This window comes from Ambystoma mexicanum, chromosome 10 (assembly GCF_040938575.1).
Source record: "Ambystoma mexicanum isolate Mex_15411 chromosome 10, UKY_AmexF1_1, whole genome shotgun sequence".
Classification (NCBI taxonomy): domain Eukaryota; kingdom Metazoa; phylum Chordata; class Amphibia; order Caudata; family Ambystomatidae; genus Ambystoma; species Ambystoma mexicanum.
The window spans coordinates 799,920,757-799,938,061 of record NC_090932.1 but is presented as its reverse complement, the minus strand read 5'-3'; the positions used below and the strand labels follow the sequence as shown (position 1 = coordinate 799,938,061).

General features: G+C 41.6%; 1 protein-coding gene across 1 annotated transcript in view; it reads left to right on the top strand.

Moving 5' to 3' along the window:
- Positions 1–17,305, top strand: part of LOC138491761 (NACHT, LRR and PYD domains-containing protein 1a allele 5-like) — a 421,673-nt gene that overhangs the window by 260,601 nt on the left and 143,767 nt on the right. The gene's annotated exons all lie outside the window — the stretch shown is intronic.

Here is a 17,305-nt window from a genome sequence, read left to right as displayed (position 1 = left end):
AACCCGATAGACAATAATTCTTTATCGAACATGTGCTTAAACTTACATACAGAATCAAATGTGGATAATAATGTCACATCAGCATCGCAGAACCTTTCCTTGAGCATGGAGAAGATTTCAAGTACTGCTACAGATTTAGCAAAGAGTCCTGATCTAACTCAAATTGCAGCAAAGGTCTTTGCTTCTTCTCCTAACCATCAAACAAGTTGTACTGATTCTGATATCTCCAAGGTAGAACTTTGCATGGAGCCTGAAAGCTCTTTTTACGATTTGTAAGAGCCATACACAAGGATCCACAAATTATCAAACAAGGACTGGCTAGTTTAGGTGTATGTGGTTCTCTCTTCACATGACCTCCTTTTTATGGAAAAGCCATGAGAGGTGATGATACACAAGAACATAGAGAACTCATCCACTATTGTGTTCAGAATACTGGTTCGCCTCTATATATTCCTGAACTATATGTGAATCAACTTAATGGAGGGTTGAATAAAATTTTTAAAAATGCCAATACTAAATCTGTGATAAACACTAGCCAAGAGGCTACTACCCCAGGCTTAAGGTATACAAAAACCTTCCCTAAAAGGAAGAAAAAACAAAAAAGAAAGAATTTAGAAAAGAAAAATGGGAAGTTGGTTAGTAATCTTTGTGGAGGTTCTTCTGTGGCATCACAAACGTTAAGCTCTTCATTGCAGAATAATATGGTGTGCTGAAACAGAAAAGGGTTTTGAAATTAAATCGAATGTTACACAGAGGCCAGAAAAATTACAAAGTACTATCCCTGATTTATCAGAAAAAAGACAATAAAACTGAGTGCACTGCTCCCCTAGGCAAATTCCTGGAATTGCCTATGTTAGAGTGTTTAAATAGCCAAGTTGGGGGAAAGGTAGATGAAAATACTCTTAAAACATTTAAGGGGACTTCTAACCCTTTAATTAATATCGAGAATGAAACTAGGAAGATGAATTCTGGTGTAAAAGAGGCTGAGCAGGATGAATCTATGACCTTAGGGAGAGAGTCTTGGATGGATTTTAAATCAATATTTACTGGCCATGATAAAAAACTGTCAAAAAAGATAAAGACTGTGGTTGCATATGCTACTTCCGCAAGCTCATATCTTAATAGAGCCAACGTACTTGAGCTAATACATCAAGTCCCTAACTTAAAGGTGATAACTGCGCAGGTCTTTACTTTGGTAGAAATACCTACTATGTCCTGGTAGGAAAATTGATCAGTAGTTCACCTTGTCTCTCCAATTGTTACTCCGCTAATCATGTCCCAAGCTTTGTATTTTTAGGGAATGGGATACGAGTTTGTGAAATTGGTTGAGCCAATATGTGAAGGCAACTTAGTAGGATGTTCTATTGTGCCTATTACGAGTGAGGCCTTGTGCAACAAACTAGGACTTATTTCTTTGGTTAGAAGATTTTTATAATTGTAATTCTATTTATTCTTATTTCGTAAATCAAATTGGTTTTAATCCTTCTATTTTTAGCATTTAATCCATGGGTGAAGGAAACTCAGATATTTCTGGATGAAATAAGTTAAGTTTTTACTGCAGACGATAATTTTGCTGTTAAGTGTAAAGAGATATAGAAAAAAGCTGCTATATATGATTGAACTTTTAGATGCGCCAAACTTTAAGAAAAATTATCCTTTTCTAACTATATTTTACAAACTTTTCTATGGGTGCACCTTGTACATATATAAAAAACATACAAAATAAGAGGGTAAGACATTTTATAGTGTGCCTTATATTAGGACAGTTTCCTACCCTATCACGGATAGGGTAGGAAACTGTCTATTCCAATGTCGGCATGATTATGTAGACTCTGCAAAACTTAGAGACTTTTTGCCATCTTTTAACGGATTGCAATTCTTTAACTGATATCTACAGAAAAGGATATGCAAAGTTGTTATATGACTTGAGTTATTTGCAAAATGACCAGTTGTGGGCTTTATTGTAAGCGGGACAACTTTTACAGATTAATTTTACTATGTATTACATTGGGTAAGAAATTCTCAGGAAACTGCAATAAAACGTTTTTACTCTATTGCGTAATGTTGGATTGTGTTATGTGAATAATATGTGCATATTTATATATTGATTTTATATTTGTATTTCTCTTATGTATCTGTGTTATAAGGTTATACTTAACCAATAAAACACATTAAAAAAAAGAAAAAGAACAATTGCTAAATCATATTTGCTATTGTTGAAACAACAGTGTTTTGTTTTTATATCCATACATTATGGCATTATCCTGGATGCATGCCATTTCCATGAAATATCTACTGTTTATTACAATGGGAAGCCTAAACAAATATTTCCTTTCATGCAATGCCTCTGATAAATACCACATAATGGGCCTCATTCCGAGATTGGAGGTAGCCATGGCGCTAATAGCGTCAATGCTGCCTCCAATAACGGTACCGATTCCGCCCTCATTCAATGGGGACTTACTGGTCTAGTCGGGCCTTTGCGGGACCGGTAAGTCCCCATTGAAAATACCATTCCCCATTCCCATTTGAACCCGCAAAGGGACCTCGGAATAGGACGCAAAGGGATTACCGGCACTGGTGTCCTTATCGGTGCCCGGTTTCCCTTTGCACCCAACTCGTAATGAGGCCCAATGTGTACATTTTATATCGGGGATGCTGGTGTCATTAAAAACATTCAGCATTTGTGGTTAATGATTACAATCATGCCACTAAAACCACCTCAGTTATCACCTTGAAACACATTGGGCCTCATTACGAGCATGGCGGTAGCCGTGCCTGTATGGCAGGCACGGCTACCGCCATGCTTGCTACCGGCACCGCCTCCCGCGATTGGGCAATAACCGGCCCATTACGAGATGAATGGGCCGGTAATTGCCCATTCACGGGAGGTGGTATTGCTGGGCTCCCGATCCCTATTCTGCCCCATCGGGCAGAATGGGAGTGGGGAGCATGGATGCGCCGGCACCATTGATAACGGTGCTGGCGGCATTACGAGTTATGCTCGCGGCCGGCTGTCTTGAAGCCACGAGCAGAACTCGTAATGCGGCGGGACGGTATGAACGGTGCCGGTGCCTTACCGTAGCATTCATACCGTCACCGCAAGGGTCCTAATGAGGCACATTGTGTATAGGTACATTATAAATATCCAATGAATAAATTATAAGGCCATAATACGACTGTGTGCCAGTAATGTTTTCTCTCCCTATTGGATTGAAAAGGCCACATCACAAATAAAACAATAGCTGAACAAATTGATCAACATCCTAAGAAGAACATATTTGAACTGCTTTCTAATGTCCTTAATGCTTTTGAGATGTTGGGCCAATGCATTCCAGAGGGTCACCCACAAACTGAAAATCTTCCATCATCAATGGTAGAGATTTATAAAATGGCGTGTCGATCAGATTCATAACGTTAGTTAAGTCTTCAGTGGAAGCAATATGTGTGTCATTTATTTGGGTTGCTTGTTGTGAACTGCTTGGTGAAACAGAACCGGCATCTTAAACTGGTATCTCTTCTTGACAAGGAGCCATTGCAGCGCCTTCAAATATGCTTTCTTAGCTTTGATAGCAAGAGTTTGAGATGAATCTTACAACAGAACTAGGGAGGTTTTAGGAATCAGGGATTCAGTAACATACATTAGTGTGGTGCAGTGGTTTCGTTTTTGAATGATCAGCTACTGTCAGAGACTGAGTGACCCCGTCTGCCTCAAAGGTCAGAATCTGCATTTGTGCAGGCCCAGGAAGCGTGAGCCCCTATCTGAAATGAAGTCTGACGTAGGTCTATGACAGTGTTTCTATCAGACAGTGTGTGTTAGTGTATGTCAGTGCATGTGACAATATGTGTGTGTGGATGACAGCCCCAGACAATTGGTTTGTGAGAGACAGTGTTTGCGAGTGTGTGGCATGATGTGGGTGACGGTGTGTGAGAGGCAGTGTGTGTGCTGTGTGTGCATGTGCATATGCACACCTTCGTGTGTGTGTTTGTGTGTGTATGTGTGTTTGAGACACTGGGCCTCTTTAGGAGTGTTGCGGTAAGGCAACAACGGCGCCGATAGTGCTACCGGCGCCGTTGTTACCTCGCCACAACATTCCGAATTTGCTTGCGGGTGCCGCTCTGGACGCCTGATCAGACCAGGCGTGCAGAGCGGCACCTGTGAGCACACTAGGATGGTAGCAGCGGTACCGTTATTAATGGTACCGCATTGAGCCCTATGAGGCTCAAATGGGAATGGGGACGTACCGGGTCCCGCGAATGGGAATTACTGGGCCCTCCAAGGTCGGAATGGTCCGGTAAGTCCCCTTTTGCGGGACCCAGACCTGAGTTTGGGGGTAGCCATGCCCTTTATTAAGGGCATGGCTACCTCCAAACTCGTAATGAGGCCCACTGTGTTTGAGTGCATGAAAGTGGATGAAGGATAGTTTATTTGTCACAGCAGGAGAGTTTTTGTGAGAGCATCTATGTGATACCCTAAAATGGTATGCCTGGCAATATATCTGTACAAGATGTAGACATAGTTGCGAGATTGTGAAAGAGAATGTTTGAGGCCTGTTGATGTGTATGGGAAAACTAGCCATACTTATTAGTGGACATGTGGAACTGGTCATACTGGTCATTTAACTAGACATTTGAAAGTGACAGTACTTTTTGCTAGCAGTTTAAAGTATGTAAGGCAGTTGCTATGCATATTAAAACTGCTGATGCAGTGCCTGGACATTTACCTGGTAGTATGTTACTAGACTCATGAAGCTGGTAATATTAGTTAGAGAGCGTTAGAAAAATGTGGATTGTTACGAGGCATGTTTAGGTGGCAATGCACTTACTGGACATTTGAAGCATTGACTATTGATGAAATGCACATTGGTCTAGCAATACTGCTTGCTACTTTTAGCTAGTAATATTGTTGTTGAATATGTGAAAACGTACCATTCCTGTTTTTGGACAGCTGGAGACTAATAATATACTCTTAATCATTGTGTAAAGCTGGCAGTGCTGGTTCTAATCATGAGAAGGATGGCTGCATGTTATGGTGGGCATTTGAAGACTGGTAATAGCATTGGACCTCCAAAGCTGACAAAATATCTTTTGGAGCTGTTTTCGTTCATTTGAAGACAACCAATAACTGACTTTATGGGTGCTGAGGAGAATACCAGCCACCCCTTGAAGTTGTATTTAAGTAATTTAAAATGGTTTAACAGTTTTACATGCCCATTGTCATTAAATAACCTTGTTTTTCATCATCATTTCTAAGCAGCTCTCTGGGGCAGAATGTCTGCCGCTATAAAATGAAATTATATCATGGTTGGCCGGCGCTATTGAACTAATATTTTCAAATGGACCTTGAACAAACAATACCCACTACCCCTATAATATGGTATTTGTATTTTTTAAAGTTTTGATCAATGTTAGTGGTTGAATGTCATTTCTAACATCTGCTTACACATCCCAGAATAAAATCACTAATTATTAGCTGGTAACTCCACTGTTAACTGTGAGTTTTATTTCTGTTTTTTACACCTTGGGGAAGAGAGACATTTGTGATTGTACATTTCCGTTTTAGGTAACTCATGTTTCAGCTCACCACATTCTGCAGGGGGACACTACATTTAATGTGGTCCTTGGAAACTCCCCAAACCATAGTTTAGGCACCTACTGAAGAAGATTCTCAGTGTCCTGGCCTTAGGTTGACAAAGTCTGAAAATAAACTACTTTACAATGTTAGCTCTTCAGTCTTCAGAAGAAAGTCATGCAAGACAGGGGCCCACGAGCAGATTGTTTGCTTTAAAATCACATGCCTGTGCCAATTCTGTTTGAGAACCCAGGTGGATTAAAAACATAGAGAGCAATGCATATTTGTCAGATATATCCATACACAGGGCAACATACATCTGTGACCATCATAACCAACAACGTGAACTGTGAGAGAGACAAGTCATCCTTTGGTACACTTCTTGAAAAAAACTGAAAACACCACTTTTCTGTGTTTTCTACTGCTACCCACAATAGATTGATTAGGCTGTGCAAAATTTGAAAATATATGGATATGCTATGTTCCCCAAGGATTTCATGCTACCACATTGCCATTGAAATTTCCCTTTAAAAAAAAGCGTAATCAAGCATTTCTTTTTGCCAAAGAAAAGGCAATATTTCTTTCATCATGGCATCACCAAAATATAAGCTGGGATATAGCAGGTCCCATCTTTTTTCACTTTAGTAGTCATCACTGAATGATCACTGGTCACAATCCCGCACTCTAGCCCCAGCCCTCATAAATGAGAGTGCTCTGAGAATATTTGCTGGTCTCTTGGACTCCTAAATCACACCATAAAATTGTGGTGGGCATTGGATGCCTGGTATATACCTGTCTGCTATCAGTGATACATACTAGACATCCTGTTCTTTCGATGTTTAGTTTTGGGATAATAAAAAGTCAACCGATCCAAAAGTGAACATGCCGCACTACCGGTGGGGCCTGTTAGGTCCCTCCATGGCAGTGAATCATGATTTCTTTTCAAACCTTCTTAACCCATGGTAGACATTCTTTTCATATGTCTAAAATGGCTATAGGAGGCCATCAAAGTAAATACATACTCTAGGTACCTGTTCATCCTGCAGCAGTGCTGTGGAGCCTGTTCATTCATTTAGCCCTTCCGGATCACACCTAGAGACGGTATCTTTTCTATGTCTAATTGAAGGCCAGGGACGGTCATATGTTTTAGGATAAAAAAAAACATCATCAACCAAAAATGTGGGTAATTCATATTTCCCCTAAATAACTTACTCAGTCCTACATCACAGCTCTGAATAATCTTGTGAGGATCTGCCCCAGATTCCCACTGAGGGACAGGCCCTTCCAACGATAACGGTTCTCCTGCCATCCAAGGACAAACATTGGACCTCTGTATGACTAAAGAGAGCAGATGGAAATTACAGCTACTCAAATGAAGATCAATGAAATACTGAAAGACTTGATGCAATGATGTGGGCACGTAGTGTCCATACAATAACTAATTTCAACTTAAAACGGCACACAGAGTACACTGAACATTATTGGTTTTTAGTCTCCCTAGAAAAATTCACCAATGAACCATTATATATCACCCAAATATTTGATTGTGACACAAACAGGCAGAAATCGAAATAAAAATACAATTCAAGGTAATATTTTTATTTAAACTCGATTTAACAACCCTACAAGAGAAATATGCAATATAGATGGCATCTATCCATGTCATTTCAAAACTTGAATAGTAGAATATCATAAGAAATGTTAGAAACGTTGATGCCATGATATTAAATCTTCTTTAAGTAAAGGATTCCTAACTCTTTAAAAATCGACCCATCTGGCCTATGTGTTTCCCCCATGAACTTTCAGACAAGCAAATCTAAATATCTTCCAAATCCATAATCAAGAATATGCCTCTCATCTTCTGTGCCATCAGGGTATGTAACAATATGATTTAAGTAAGAGGATAATTTGATATTAATATTAAAAGATATTCCATCCAAAAGGGTCTTACTACTTAACACAAATTACTGCAAACCGATACCATAATTAACTACAAACTACTATGCTGTAGCATGTCAGAATACTCCAAATTGTCATTACAACCAAAACATAGTACACCAGATCGTCAAAAACTACTGCAGATCTTCACATGGATGGTGGTATGACAAAGTACCACACACTAGCATGAACTGTAATAAAGTAGTACAACCAACTACCAAAATTGCCATAAATGAGTTCTAGTATCCCAAACTACAATGTAGTATAAAAAAAAACAAATTATCAAACTACCACAAACTATGATAAGCACCCATCAAGTAATATCCTTTCCCCAAATGCTTTGCTTACTGGCATAGCAAACCCCCATTTGTTGGCCCTACTTGAACAAATTGCTATAATATGCAATGAATGGGTGACTTACAAAAATGTGTTTTCATCAGTAAAATGACAGCAAGATTTCATTAATATTCATGTGCGTTACAAGCAATCCTTGTCAAACAATCTATCCATGGCATTTCATCTCTCTATCTGCATTTCCATTCCTCGTGCCTGCAGCTTTGCTTCCATATGTACATAAACAAGTGTACAAACAAACAAGAAATAAAAACAATGAAACTAAAAGAACATACTTTCTCTAAACTCCTGAAATGCTTCAGGAACACCATGAACCAATTAGAAAGCACATACACACTGCTTCAAACCACTTTAAACTGTTATTGATAAATTAACTAACCAGGGTACCTCTTGCCCCTACCGAGTATTTGACATTCACTCTGTACCTAGCCCTTAGGAACTGCAGAACATACCTTTGCTGCTGTGGAATAGGTAGGAGGCTCGGTGAGCTGACCTCCCTCACTCTCATTCTTAAGCAAAACTGCTATCTTAAGTTTCTGTATCACAATTGGTAACAGGTTTAAATGGCTTTGACATGTCACTGCACTCTTCTATAATGTTGGGAATGCCATTAACATCCCGAATAGATGAGATGCAATTAGAATTTTTCATACATTGAAGGTAGAATATGATGTTAAAAACAAAGAGAGATAAAGAAGAAACATTTGAATGTCGGGAGAGATGTCTATAGTCAATAGCACCAAGCACATGGGGCAAAGACAAGAAGCTGTCTTAGAAAACGGGCTGTATCTTTTCATAATGGTCTGGGATCTAAGGTAGGTGAAGTTTTTTCTCTGCATGCCTCTGCTCTAGCAGACATCCTCCTTTGCCCATCCCCTTCCAATAGACCCCTCCAAAATGGCATAGACTAACCTGACCCTGCTTGCTGCTGCACCACTGTATTCTGGCACAGGCCACCTGTACTCTAAAAATAGGACTTATCCTTGAGTTCCCTTTCCGATGAGGCTGACCGCCATCTTGTATTTTGTTAATTGCTTGTGTGACTCACTTAAGCTATTTTTCCACCATAGATGTAATGCAGTTGTGCCAATGACATTAATGGCCTACGGCACCCTGACCACGCTTGTAATGTGCGAAAGCCCCCATTGAGCCAACTTAGGTTATCAGGTTGGTACCAGATGGTACCGGCTGGGTCAGCCCACCATGGTGTTCATTAACACCTCATTATTGCATAGAATCTGAAGATGAGATCAGGCTAACGGGGAAGCACCAAAGCTGCTCTTCATCACCAACCATGGAAGTCGCTGTTCATCGCATATCAGAATGGAGACACTATGATGTGATGGTAGCACGTGATCAGCATCACCTGAATGTGTGACAGTTCAGGAGACATACTGAAAGTGCGTCGCCATGTTTCCATTCAGTAAGTGAGGTAGAGTACATCTCTCTTTCCTGAGGGCTTTGTCTCATTTGCATAATATTCAGTCAGCTTTTCTGACAAATTCAAATGTGGACAGGGAAGCAGCAATATGATTTTTATCAATGATTTATGCATGCTCCAGTCTCATTATCTAATGCATCTTAAAAACGCCCAGTGGTTCTTTTGTTTTTTATGCAACAATTTACACACAAACTATTTCATAATAGTTCTACCAGAAATGATGATAACTCATGACTTTACCCTTTCCTTGATAGTGATACAGCATACATTGTTACTTCAAGCTTAGTTTTCTTGCTAGTGGGTGCAAAAGAATGTCATCGCACGCGCCTCGGAAACCAATGGAAGTACAACATATGTTCCTGCTTATACTTAGCATTACAAACCACACTAAAATGGAACAGAGAAAACAAATACATTCAACATCTAGATTGAATCACAAATGATGTAATAACTGGACTGATAGACACAATAGATCATTGGTATCTTCAACTGTATATCTAGATTGAATCACAAGTGATGTAATAACTGAATTGACTGACAAAGAAGAATATTGTTATCTTCAACTCTATAGACCATAATCATCATACTTCAGTGGTCTTCTTCTTACCTGAACTCTGATTTGACCATCACCAGCATCACCATCACCCTGTTCTAAGCTGCCCTCATCAACCCAGTTCTGACTCTCTGATGATTCACTCAAATCCCTAGACTCCTAGACTTCCTTGACCCGTCCCCAATTCACTGCGGCATACCTCAGGGATCTTGTGTGTCACCTACACTCTATAACTTTTTCACAAAACCTCTCTATGATGTGCTTGACTATCTGGGTGTCTCCTACACTAACTATGCGGACGACACTCAGATACTCATTCCCATCACAGGTGATTATCTAGCTGACACCAAGGCCCTTAACGACGTCTACCTGGTCATCCAAGCTTGGATGGCCCAACACCAGTTATGCCTAAATGATGACAAGACGGAACTCCTGATCCTGGACACTGCACAACGCCTGAGCAAACTAGAGCCGTCCTATCAGTCATTCACCATAGACGGTAACACCATACGAGTCTCTAAAGATACTAAAACGTTAGGTTTTTACCTTGACGCCACCCTATCCTTATCCCGACAAATAAATGCAGTCAGATCTGCTTCTGCATACACCTGCAAACTTATTGCAGCTTTCAGACCATTCCTCACCACCCCTAACAGTGTCACACTAGCTAGAACCCTCATTATGGCTAAAATTGATTATTGTAGTGCTCTTTACTTAGGCACCAGTCAAGAGAACCTGAATAAACTCCAAACAACTCAGAACAATGCCATTCGTGCTGCCCTAAACATCCCCCGCAACCACCACATTTCAGATTATAGAACCAACCTAAAGTGGCTACCTGTCAAGCAGAGAATCTCACTAAAAACACTTGCCCTTATGCACAAATGCTTGGCTAACAAGGCCCCTATCTATCTCTGCAGTCGGCTGTCGCGCCACTCGACCTCCCGACCACTAAGAACTGCCCAGTCCCACTATCTATCGATCCCTTGGTTTAAACTGCAAAAAGCGGGGGGCTCGAGCTTCCCTGTCCTAGCCTCTAAGCTATGGAACTCCCTCCCTGCTACAATCAGAGCTGAAGACTCTTTCAACACATTCAAGTCTATAACCAAATTTTGGCTCTTCGACCAGCTTTAAGACATGTAGCACCCTTGTCTTACTTACACTGACCCTCTGACCTTCGTTACTATTTTTTCCTACATCCTATGGGATATCCACTGCTAAGCCTTAGCGGCACTGAAACCACTGTAATATTTGTAGATAGAAACCCTGTTAATATTTCTGTTAATGTAATTTTTATGTCTGTATATATGCATTTCTGTAACTTTGTACAAATTGCGCCCTGATGCCCCCGGGCCTGATGGTCTGCGCGTTATAAATAAACAAATACAAATACAGAGACATTTCAGTGCTCATTATGACTTTGGTAATCACTGGTATTTGTTCCTCGACTATCTACACATCCGTTCCTATACCACTCCACATCACCATAGCTTGACATACCATTTTCCTCACATTCTGAATTTACATGCCAATGATTTGGAAGTTGGAAGACATACATCCAGATTCCTAAGAATAGCAACCCGACTCACTTATCACCACATATCTCTCGCCTACTTTCACTACTGTATTAGGGTCATAGTATCGAGAACACCCTTTCAAAACACCAAAAGCTTTCTTTATTCTCACTACATCACCCACCTTCATAGGAAGCTCATCACTCTCACCTCTTAAAACCCTTGTGTCACCTTTACCCACCAACCATGCAGTTATACCCTAGGCCGCATCTCCCTTCCCCTCATCTTTTCAAAAGTTGCAACCCCAGTCACCACAATAGGAGTATCTCTGTATGCTTTCATCATGTCTTGGACACACTGGGCCTCATTACGAGCAGGGCGGTAAGGGATACCGGGCACCAGTAAGGAACCGGTGCCGGTAATCCCTTACCACCCTACTACGAGTTCCCTTAGTGGATCCCTCCTTTAACTCCTGGTCTGACCAGGCGTTATGTACGGGGCCCGTTAAGGGACTTCAGAGCTAAAAACGGTACCGCAATTTGCGGTGCCGTTATTAGCGCCTTCCCCATTCCCATTGAGCCCTATGTGGGCTCAAATGGGAATGGGGAATGGCTTTTTCAATGGGGATTTACCAGTACCGCAAAGGTCGGACTACACCGGTAAGTCCCCATTGAACCATACCGGTGCCGGACCCGTTATTGGAGGCAGTCATGGCGCAAATAGCGCCATGACTACCTCCAATCTCGGAATGAAGCCCACTGTCTCCACTCAATACCTTTAGGATGTGCTAGCTGAATTGTCTCTTTAATGATGCCATTTACCCGTTCCACCAGCCCAATCACCTTGGGATTATATAGAGCCATCTGACAGTTTTTAATTTCGTGGACCTCCAGATATTTCCTAATTTCTTGTGTTACAAGTTGAACATCATTGTCTGAAATAATGATTTTTGGATAAACCTCTCTTGCAAATAACTTCTCCAAATAGTCCTCCTCATACCTTGTGGTGATGATGTCCACAAATTGTACCTCAAACCATCTCATGGCATAATCTACCACAACAATGGTACACCTCTTTTCTTGACCCAACAAACTCATAGGGTCCATGAAATCTATCGACCCTTTTCCACCTTACTCATCTCCATGCTCTGTGTCTTCAACAACTTATCACTCATGCAACATGGAACATATGCCCCTACCTCTTCATCCACCATCACATCCATTCCGGGCCACCAAAATGTGGCTCTTAAACTGTGTTTGGTAAGACTCCTCCAAGATGGCCGCTATGTGCTCATCTAGTAAGTTCCCTCCGCAAGGTTGGAGGTACTAACCTCTCACCCCTTGCCAAAACCAGTTCAAAGCTATAAAACTCATCCCTCACTTTGCAATAAGGCAAACATACTTCTACCCCATCTTCATCCCTGTTCATTATTTACTGTATCTTTTCTCATATCCTCATCACTCTTTACTCAATCCAACCAAACGCCCTTTGAAAAGGCATTGTTTGCAGTTTCCTCTACCTGCGCTATCCATTCCTCGCATACATCACTTTCCTGATTCCTCACCTCCATAGGTTCCCTAGATAAACAGTCCGCCACTACATTGCACGGACCAGAGACATATTCCACCACCAAGTTGCACTCTTGTAGCACAGCCAACCACCTTGCAATTCTCGGGGCTGCTAAACCCGATTCTCTTGTCAAAAACAAATGTATCAAAGGCTTATGATCGCTCTTGATCTAATATGGAATCCCCCAGATAGACGTCCTAAAATATCTGTATGTCCAATAACATGCCAATCTCTTGCACCTTATAGTGGAATACCACGCTTCAATATCAGTTACAGCATGAGATGCAAAGACTATAGTCACTTCACCGCCCCTCTGAACCTCACTCAAGATAGCCCCTATATCCTTAGCAGACACATCAACTGTTATTACAGTCCCAGCTGTAGGATCAAACCTATATAAGGTGGGCGCATGAGCTTTACTTCCTCCTTTATTTTCTTAAATGCCTTCTCCTCCTCAATTTCCCACATAAATCTATTTTTCCTTTCAGCAGATCCTGAAAAACTGCACTCTTCACTGCACATTTGTCAACAAACTTATAATATTCTTTTAACCATAAAACCATAAAAAGGATCTCAACTCATTATTGTCAGGTGACTTTACAGAAAGAATAGCAGCAGTCATCACCGGTCATGTCTCCAAACCCTCTTTAGTCAGCCTATGACCCAAATATGACACCTGATGAACTTTGGATTGGCACTTCTCCGTCTTAACTGTCAAACCTGCCATTTGCAGCCTCTGTAAAGGCATCGTGAAGTAAGACACAGGCAACAGATTTTCTAAGTAATAGCTTTATTTACTTGAATTCCAGGGCAGAGTAAGGCCCAACTTGCCTTATGCTAAGGTGGGATGTCCCTACCTAAAGAAACTAAGGATAGTCTGCGTCAGTAAGTTCTAATCAAAATGTCTGTCTGTGTCAAAAACCTATACTTGCCCTCACACTAACTATATACAATGGATGTCAGCAGCAAAAGAAATGGTGTTCCAAAATAAATAAATAAATACATATCTTCGCATTCCCCAAGTTCGGTACAATTCCAAAAGGCTGTGGGGTTCACTTCCCCAAGATTTCAACACAATTCACAAAGTCTCAAGGCTCCCTTCCCCAAGAATAGAAAACTATCAGCTTGCAAACAAGACAATACCAATTCAGATCTTCCAGTCCCAATTTCAAAACCAATACCAGTTCCAAACCTTCTTGGCCATCCAGGCTTTTCTCTATTTTAGGTCTCAGCGTTTCCTTCCCCAAGAGTTAAAATTTCCAGATTTCAAAGGGAAAAGGAGCACTACCAGTTCAAATCTTCTAGCTTTGAAAAAAGGTCTCAGGGTTCCTTTCCCCAAGGATTCAGCTCTTTCAACTTCCAAAACCAAAATCAGTTCCAATCTTTGATCAGCCAGACCTTTCAATAGTTCACACAGATTACTCTGCTCCTTCATTTACTATGTGCTTCGACAACTGTAGCAAAATACAAGCTTCTATATATTGGCTTTCCTTGGCTCTTTCTTGGCTCACTTGGTCTATGTGCAGTTGTCGAACCACATGGTTCACCCAACACAGGTTCCAAGTAGGGGCCACTCACTCTAGGCGCAGTTGTCGGACCGCACAGTCCACACATCACTGGTCACACAACCGATAACTGCATGTACTTTGTTATGCTTCTGTATTCTTCAAGTTTTTTCAACATAGGTTTTCTCTCTTTTGCTATAATGTATAAATGGACCCAAATCTGCAAGAGCTTTCACCCTACACCCAGCCACACTTATCTCCACCTCAGGCGGTGCATATTCCCCATCTTCCTCCTCACTAACCTCACCAACAATGTGATCTACTTTGTTAGCCCACTCCACCGTTTCCTCTCACACATATTTTATGCTCTTGTCCTTGCCACCCATCTTGTTGGTTTTACATAAAATGGCCAATTTGTCCACACTTTCTGTATTTGGCTATCATAGCAGGACATTCCTTAGGGTTCATGGCATGTTTTTCGAAACCACATCTGTCCTTTGCACAACTCTTGTAATGTTGTTTGCCCACCACCATTTGTCGCTCCCCACCTGTTATTTTTCTTTATTATATACACCTACACCTCCTACCCTGCCACCCTTCGAGCTCCTATCACTCTCTTCTTCCTTTAGCATCTGTATGCTGTCTTTGGCCACTTTAGATTTGACTTCCTTCAAACACATGCTGGTCAGTTCCATTCCCTTCGCGATAGACATTACTTCCTGCAAAGGTGGATTTTTGGCCTGCCACAACTGTTCCTAAATCTTGGGATTCAACGGATGCATCATCAATTGGTCCTGGATGTATTGATCCTCCCACCCTGTGAACGGAAATGAAACCAGCAGTAATACATATGTCCATAGATTCACCCACATTGTGTTTCCTCAAGAAAAATGTGTATCTCTCCTAGACCACATTTATCGGTTTCCCAAATTGTGCCACAAATGTTTTCATGGCCTTCCAATACAACCCTCCAGTCTCACTTCTGCCATCATCTCCTCTACTCCAACCTCTTCTACATCAAGCAACTTATTTATAATCCTGACCGCTTCCACCTCCAAACAGTATATCAAGGTTGAAAAATTCTGTTCGTCTGAAAACCTCTCACCACCTGATACAATAACATAAAACTAGAATAAGTCCTTCCAGTCTTCCCATGGGATAGGAAACTCTCCTGGGTTGGTCAAAAATGTTGGCGGTGGGTCCAAGCTCTTCATACTTTCAACTAAGGATGAATTTGCAGCCACTCAATACAATATCTTTCACAGTATTAAGCATTATGATGAGGAGGCTCACCCAGCAAGTAATGATGATCACTGTCTGAACACTGATCATCTGAACATCATAAAAGTCTCCAAAGAGGTTAAAACATTAGGTGTATACCTCGATTCTACCCTTTCACTAAAGAAACAAATAAACTCTACCATCTCAGCTACCTCATACACCAATAAATTGATCAATGCCTGTAGGCCTTTCCTCTCCACCTCTAGCTGCCTCACCCTATCTAGAGCGCTGATATTGTCTAAATTAGACTATTGCAACACACTCTACTTAGGCACTACCAATAAAAACTTGAACAGACTCCAGATCCTGCAAAATAATGCACTAAGATGTGCCCTCAACCTCCCTCGCAAGGCGCACATATCCACGGTTAGAAAAGAAGTCCACTGGCTCCCGATCCGTGACAGAATTAAGCTAAGAACACTGGTCATCACCCACAAGTTCCTATCACATACTGCCCCACGTTACCTTTCTGACAAATTCTCTAGACACTGCCCCTTTAGACCCACCAGAACACCTTACCTACACCAACTAAAGATCCCTAATTATAACCTAAAAACAGCAGGGAGCTCCAGTTTTCCAGTGCTTGCAGCACAATGTTGGAACACCCTCCCCACTACAATTAGATCGGAAGCCGCATTCTGGCCATTCAGAGCCATGGTAAAATCATGGCTACTAGCCTAAACAGCCAGATTCTCACCGACATGACTTGGCTAGCCGCCGCTCTCCACCTGTAGTAATGTTTACTCCACCTACAGCCTATTCAGGACCAACCTGTAACCCGGTCCGCATTAGCCACTGTAACTTTTTTTCTTTTTGCATACTCTCTGTACATACTTTTCTCGGTATATTCTACTCTTGTATGTAAACATTCAGAGCCTGGGCTAATGTACGCTCTGTCTGTTGTACTATGATGCTCGTGTAACGATATGTAATTCTGCTGTACACATGATTATGCGCCCAGTTACCTGAGGGTTCGGATGCGCTTTACAAATAAACAAACTAAAATAAACTAACTGTAACAGATCCCTTACTCCAAGATGTCCACAGATTATGCACACTTGAGGGTCCATTCCTCGAACCCCACTCGGCGCGTAACAGCCAGCTGTTAATGTCCGCTTTTATCAGAGTCCCGGCTAGTTCAAATCAGCTGCCTACGCTCACCCTTAAGGTGTTTCAACCTTCTATGGTCACTGACAGCACCGCCAATCTAGACAGATGGATCTAAACTAGCTGAGCGGACCTGTGGGCAAAACACTGCCAAGCCCACACTTACTTTGTTGGCCTCTTCATGGGTGACACATCAGATCTTTTGTCACCTCCCACCGGGTTGACAGCCCTCGACACTCAGCCTGCCTTTGGTGACACTGGGTCTGCCTCAAGTCACTGCATTCCACCAGCCCTGACACCTGATGAGGCAGCCGCAAACCATTTTGTGACAACGCCTTTCGCCGGCTTTTATTGATGTTGCCTTTCTTCCAACCTGTTCCTGTTCATCAAGGTCCTTCCCCACACCGCTCGTCTCCACAAAATGTAGTAATGATGTAATGATGAATAAGGATCCAAGATAAAGGTGTAAGT